Genomic DNA, 7,517 nt, shown 5'->3' with positions numbered 1-7,517 from the left:
TATATATATATATATATATATAAAAGTAGATGAGGGTGAGGTTTGTACTCATAACCAATGTGGGACTAAACCCACTACTAACACATTATTATCAACAAAGTAATATAGGAAAAGTTGGTCAAGTAGACCCTTGTAGTATCATCCAATTGCAAACAGATCCTTATAATTCTATTTGTTGCGAACAGACCCCCTGTAGCTCTACTTGTTGCTAATAGACCCCCCGGGTGAAGTTTTTAACCTTTTAAAAATTGTTAAAAATATTGGAGGAGATAGATGGAACCCTTATTCTATTGGTGAAGATAGACACCCAATTGCTATCTTGTTTACTTTTAAAACAATCGAAAAAGTTCACTAAGGGGATGTATTTGCACTTGAGCAAATACTACTACAAGGAGTCTATTCACAACAAATATAGCTTTAGAGAGTCTCTTTGCAATTGGGTGATACTACAACTGGTATGTTTGCAATCAACCATTATAGAAGTGTAATGGAGTCTCAAATTTTCGAAGTACCCTCTAGTGGTGTTACATGAATTGGTAAAAAGACCAAAATATCTTTTCAATTTGACACTCTAATTATTAAATTAAATTGATTATTTAGGGGCATTTTGGTCAAAATTGGATTAGACTTTTTTTTTGTTGTGAAATTTACCTTTAAATTTTTAAAAAAGGGCATGAATCAGGTTTTGGCCACTTGGATGCATATCATTTTCTGTTAGAGGTATGTGAAGGTTGATGTCATAGAAGGTTAAATTTCAGAATTTTTATCGGCTATTAGAGATTTTTGAAGAAAATATATAATTTTTCAAACCAGCAAAAATAGAGGGTTATTAGAGGAAAAGGAAATCCTACGGTTTAAATTGCTCGCGGATCCAGGGGGCAAATCCCATTTGAAATGGACGGTGTAAGTTTTTAAAAAAGGACGTGAATGAAGTTTTCACTTTTCACCAATATGGGCATTTTGGCCACTTGGATACATGTGGTTTTCATGTCCGGAGTTTGTATTCAACGGTGTTAGTTGAGGGATTGACAAAACTTAAGAGGGGTTAAATGAAATTTCTAAAGTTTAGGGGATTATCTCAGAAAGACCAAACTTGAGGGAGGGTTAAATGACATGTTTAAAGTATAGAGGGTTATTTCATAAGCCGCCAAACCAGAGGGTTTTTTTGTGAAATTTACTTTTAACACTAGATACTTTGAACACCCAAAAACACGAGGACATAATTAAGGGGACCCTATAGTCACGCCCCCGAATCACACTTCTCTCTCGTTTCAGTGCACTGGGGCCCAAATGAGAATTTTTTTTAAAATTTTCATGTAGGTCCCAGTGTACTGTAGCAAGAGAGGAATGGTTAAAGGTGTAGGTAGGAGGTATGACTCTAGCATTTTCTTCCCATAATTAAAAACACTCTACTAACTGCTCCAAGCTCCTAATAACGAGAGTCAACCCTCCTAGTATTTTGATTCTCATTGTCACTAACAAGAGTCAACCCTCCTTGTGATAGAAACTTTTTTTAAAAACATCTTTAAAATAGATTAAATCAATAGAAACTATTTTGTCCTTGTTACAGAACTACTTTGTAAGTTTGGTTTAGTTTTTAATCAACTGCCCCAGGGCAACTTTGTTTCAATTTTCACTCTAAATATCAAAAATATCCTCCTCTTTCCTCCCTCACCCACCCTAACTGACCCCACCCGTCTCCACCCTCCTCCCTCACCCACCCTAACAAACCCCACCCGTCTCCTCCCTCATCCCACCCTCATCCTACGATCTGTGCAAACCAAGACAAATTTTGAAAACCAACCCATTTTCAAACTTTAATTCATCAAAAACGACTTAGGCCCCGTTTGGATAATGGAAGTATTAGAAGTAAGAAATATATTATAGAAGTAACTTTCAAAACTATGAAGTAGGAAGTAGTGGAAATAGCACTTTTTTGTTTGTTTCGTATATTTTTAGAAGTAATGGAAGTAGAACTTCTTTTTCTTCATTTACTTTTTTTGTTTGGATAACATTTGGAAATATTACTAGGAAGTAATTTTATCAATGAAAAGCTGTTAGAAGTAACCGATAAAGGAAATATTAATAAAAAAATTATTTATTTCCTAATTAATATGCATTTCAACTACTTTCGAGCTACTTCTGAGTATTAATGATTGGAAAACTATTTTGGAAGTAAGGATGACACGTAAGCGCCACATAAGCATTTAAGAAAGTAATGGAAGTAAATTTTTCAAAGAACCAAACATGTTTTTTTGCTTAGAAATAGCAGAAGTAGCATTTACTTCTTTTACTTCAGCTACTTCATAATTACTTTCGTGTAAACAAACGGGCCCTTATCTGAAACTTATTTGCCAAAAGCAACCCAGTTTTAGCCAACTAGCTGAAACTGTGTCGTTTTTTGTTAAAAAAAATACCAAATTTGTGCTTGGTAGTGAGGTGACATATTATCCTGCACTCATTCAAATGGGGGGATCACATTCACATGGGTTGAATATGGTCCCCCCAATTGAATAAGTGGATGGGAATGAAACACCTCACTACCAAGCACAAAATTTGTGCTTGGTACACTACTGCAAAGGGGACTATTGGCGACGGACCATAGTCGCTAAAATTTTGGGCGCCCGCGCCCGAAAATTTTTTCCCACCCAAAAGTTTTAGCGACGGATTATTCCGTCGTTAAAAACTTTTTTAGCGACGGAAATTCCGTCTCTATATCAAATTTACCGACGGAATTTTATATTGTCGCTAATATTTTAGCGACGGAAATATTTAGTCGCTAAAATATCATTTTCCGTCGCTATAAAACTATTTTCCTACGGTAAAATAGCGACGGAAATTCCGTCGCTATAAGTCATGTAATAGCGACGGAATTTTCCGTCGCTAAATATCCGTAGGCAATAATCCATTTTCTAGTAGTGAGATGTGCGTCAACTTAAGTGGATAGCAAAAAGTTATCCACCAAACTTTTTAGCCACTCATATTGCCTAGGGATCCTTGTATGATATGAAGAGATTTTTATATTAATAAATGAGTGGCTAGGAAGTTTGGTGGACATTAACTTAAGTTGATAGGAATCTTACTCATATATATATACTAGTTTTTACACACGAGCAATGCACGTGATTTAATACCATGATTAAGTATTTTTGGCAGTTTGTGCTTATTTTTTCTTTAAACTCTTACATCCCGATTATTTTTTTATGTTTGTTTAAATGGGATACACCCAATTTAAATTTTCATGTTGATATTTGAATTGACAAAAAACAAATTTAATTTAAAAATAATTTGAATTTTTATATTATTTTTGGTCGATATGAAACTAAGCTTTATTTGAGAAAGTATAGCATTGCAAAGTAAAAAATATTAAAATAGTGTTATACAAGGAAGGTGAATATTTAAAACTAATATGGAAAAATGATTGATTTAAAGTATGTTAAAACGATGTAAAAGAGAATATAAAGTTTATTCCTAATCATTGATAGACTTCATAAAAAAATATAAATTAAAGATTAATACTAACTCTAGTATACTTTTATATGATAAAAACATCCACATAAGAATATAAAAGTACTAAAAAAATTCATGAAAACTCCCTTCTAAAGATTCCTAATTTCACTCAAAATAATTAAACTATTCTATAAAATATTCATAAAATATTGTTTTTATTTCTTCTATTTTATTTTTTATTGAGTTAAGATCAATCCTTCTTCAGGTTTATCATTTATCATTTCTCGGGCAATTCTAGAGTATTGTCTTCATCATCTACATTAATTGTGACATCAGGCTAATTTTGTATTTTTTTATGCTATTATCTTTCCTGGGCTCGTTAATTTTTTATCATCTCATTTAACTCTACAAAGAAGTTAAATGTACTTATGATGTTCAAAACAAACTGCTCAAAATATAGACTTTGATTTTTTTTCTATTTCAATGAGAATAAATATTAATTTCATATATATAAAATTCTTTGTGTTCCTAATTTATTACTTAAATAAATTAGAAGCTATCTCTTTATTTTCTTCTAAAATGAATTCTTCTGATGTGCATCCAATAAGAATTTCTGTTATTTCAATAATATTACCTTTGCTCTATCCTTGTCATTTTCCATAAAGATGTAAAATAAATACCCACATTATTCATTACCAATTTCTCTTAGATTATAATATTAATATTTAATTTGAAGAACACGGTATGGAATTTATGAATACTTACTAATTTTTCTTATGTCTTCCATGGAGATTTTTTCTTTGATTAGGATAAAGTTATTAAATTATTTTTTAATGTAACTCATTCAGTGCTTCATTAATAGATATGTCTTATGTTAATGCCAATTCAAGTGATTCATTGACGTTTTCTGAATTTTAGATTTATTTCCATCACTTTCCCATTTGCAATGGAAATAACTCAATTCTTTTAAAGTTATCTCTAAATATTCTAATAGTTTCTCCATATGTAATTCCTTGTATTCTTTTACCCTATAAATATTATTAACGTCAAAGATTAAAGTTTCTAAATTAAAATCAATTAATGCTAAGGTATAATATTATAGTGTTTTATCATTTCTATGGATTTAAACATCTATCAATTAATGTTACGAATGTATTTTGGCTACCCCAACTTATTACTAAAATTATATGAAATTACTTTAATTTATATAGTGCCGATAATTTTTAATCTATAATATTTTTAAAAATTTTATCCATTAACCGGATGTTTTTAATCAATTCTTATTGTTTTTGTTTACCAGTATCAACTTAGACTATTCTTAGATGCTGAAAATGGATAGTAAATCCCTAAATTAGAAATTTTAATATATATATATATGAAAAATACCAAACAATTACACTTTTCTTTGCCAAGTTTTAAAATTTTAGCCCATTTTTGTGGTTTTGAACTTTGAGGGTGTGATTTATAATTTTTAAAATTTTGAAAGATTTTTAAAAAAAAATTACTTTTAAGTTTGGTAGTTGTAAATTCTATGTTTCATGTGTTAGTGGTAATTTTTTAAATGTTAGTATATTTCTTGTAACTCTAAAATTTTGAGGGTGTCTTTTACCATTATTAAAACTATACATTAATTTTGAAAAATATTAAATTTTAGCGCTCTACCAATCGACGAATTTGATGTGTGCTAGTTAAAAATTTTGAAAAATTAGAGTTTTTTTTACGATTTTTAAATTTTGAAGGAGTTTTTTAAAAATTTTGAGGTTAATTTCGTCAAATTTTAATTTTTTAGGTGTCTAAGGGTAATATCTTGAATTCATCTTATGTTATTTATAAATTTTAGAATTTTAGGGTGGCTTTTTATAATTTAAACTTTTAAATGTGTTTCTATAATTTTTGAGATATTAAGGGTGTTAATTAAAAATTTTAAATTTAAATGTCAAAAATTTTAGGTGTATCATGGTAATCTGTTGAATTCATCTGTGTTGTTTGTAAGTTTTAAAATTTTAGAATTTTAATGTGCTTGTCTGTAATTTAAACTTTTGAGGGTGTTTCTATAATTTTTGAGACATTGAGGTGCTAACTGTAAATTTTAAATTCTTTGCAAACTGATGTTAATTTTTTAATTTCATATTTTTTATTTTAAGTTTTATAATTTTGAACTTTTTAGGGTCTTTTTTGCAATTTTAAAATTTTTTATGGTTTTTTTGCAATACTTCATGTATTATAATATGTTATCTACTTGTAATTTCTTTATCTTAACAAACTAATATCATTTTTATGTTTTATATATATTTTATTAATATTAGTTTTTTAAAATTGTTAAGCTAAACATGGTTCACATAGGATTAGGATAAGATATGATTATGATTAGGATAGATTAAGATATAAATAAAATATTCAAAATAATGAAGGGTAATATTGACCATGGAAAATTAGAATTTGAATATAGATAAGGTAGTTCAAACTATAAAGGGGTATATTTGTCTAAAAAAGATTTTCCGAACTCGTGTTTTTAAATAGGTTTGTCCTCATAACCAATGTGGGACTAAACCCACTACTAACACAATATTATTAACAAAGCAATATAGGCAAAGTTGGTCAAGTACTAGGCAGACAAAAACAAGTTTGATCTCTTGTTCTCTTCCTTGCTGTAGTTTTATCGAATGGTTAGGGTTAATCGTCAACAGACCTCTGTAGTATCATCCAATTGCAAACAGACCCTTATAGTTCTATTTGTTGCAGATAGATCCCTTGTAGCTCTACTTGTTGCGAATAGAGCCCCGAGTGAAGTTTTTTAACCTTTTAAAATTGTCAAAAATATTGGAGGAGACTGATGGAACCCTTATAGTTCTATCGTTGAAGATAGACACCCAATTGCTATCTTGTTTACTTTTAAAACAATCGAAAAAGTTCACTAAGGGGATGTATTTGCACTTGAGCAAATACTACTACAGGGGGTCTATTCACAACAAATAGAACTTTAGAGAGTCTTGTTTACTTTAGTTGAGGGATTGACAAAACTTAAGAGGGGTTAAATGAAATTTCTAAAGTTTAAGGGATTATCTCAGAAGGACCAAACTTGAGGGAGGGTTAAATGACATGTTTAAAGTATAGAGGGTTATTTCATAAGCAGCCAAACTAGAGGGGTTTTTTTGTGAAATTTACCTTTAACACTAGATACTTTGAACACCCAAAAACGAGAGGACACTATACTAACATGGGATGCTCCAAGCTCCTAATAAAATATATCATCCATCACATATTGTATTTTGATTCTCATTGTCAGTAACAAGAGTCAACCCTCCTTGTGATAGAAACACAGGATTATCTATAGGTTTTTTTAATCATGAAAATCATCTTTAAAATAGATTAAATCAATAGAAACTTTTTTTGTCCTTATTTTACAGAACTACTTTGTAAGTTTGGTTTAGTTTTTAATCAACTGCCCCAGGGCATCTTTGTTTCAATTTTCACCTTTAAAATATATCCTCCTCCTTCCTCCCTCACCCACACTAACTGACCCCACCTGTCTTCACCCTCCTCTCTCATCTTACGTATTTATGCAAACCAGGACAAATTTTGAAAACCAACCAATTTTCAAACTTATTCATAAAAAACGATCTATTTGAAACTTATCTGCCAGTTGGTTAAAACTGGGTCATTTTTTATGAAAAAAATACCAAACATCACGGGACTTAAAGTCCCGTGAAGTTTGATATTTTGTTTGCCAAAAACGATCCAGTTTCAGCCAACTGAAGTCCCGTGAAGTTTGGTTTTTTTTTTTCAAAAACGATCAAGTTTCAGCCAATTGGTTGAAACTGTGTTGCTTTTAGCAAATAAGTTTCAAAAAAATGGTTTCTTACCATTATTTTTGAAAATGGGTTGTTTTTTAAAATTTGTCCGTGCAAACCAAGGCTAAGGCTAAGACACAAATACAACTATGAGATCCATGTTACTGTATCCAACGTCCCTCAATATAATATTCCCGCCCTCAAAATCACGCGCATCACGTCCCTCAATATAATAATCCACATCGCCCTACTTAAGTTTCAAATCCCACACTCACT

The sequence above is a fragment of the Asparagus officinalis genome, chromosome 2, assembly GCF_001876935.1.
Source record: "Asparagus officinalis chromosome 2, Aspof.V1, whole genome shotgun sequence".
NCBI lineage: Eukaryota > Viridiplantae > Streptophyta > Magnoliopsida > Asparagales > Asparagaceae > Asparagus > Asparagus officinalis.
The sequence above is the reverse complement of the archived record's forward strand: the minus strand, read 5'-3'. Positions refer to the sequence as shown.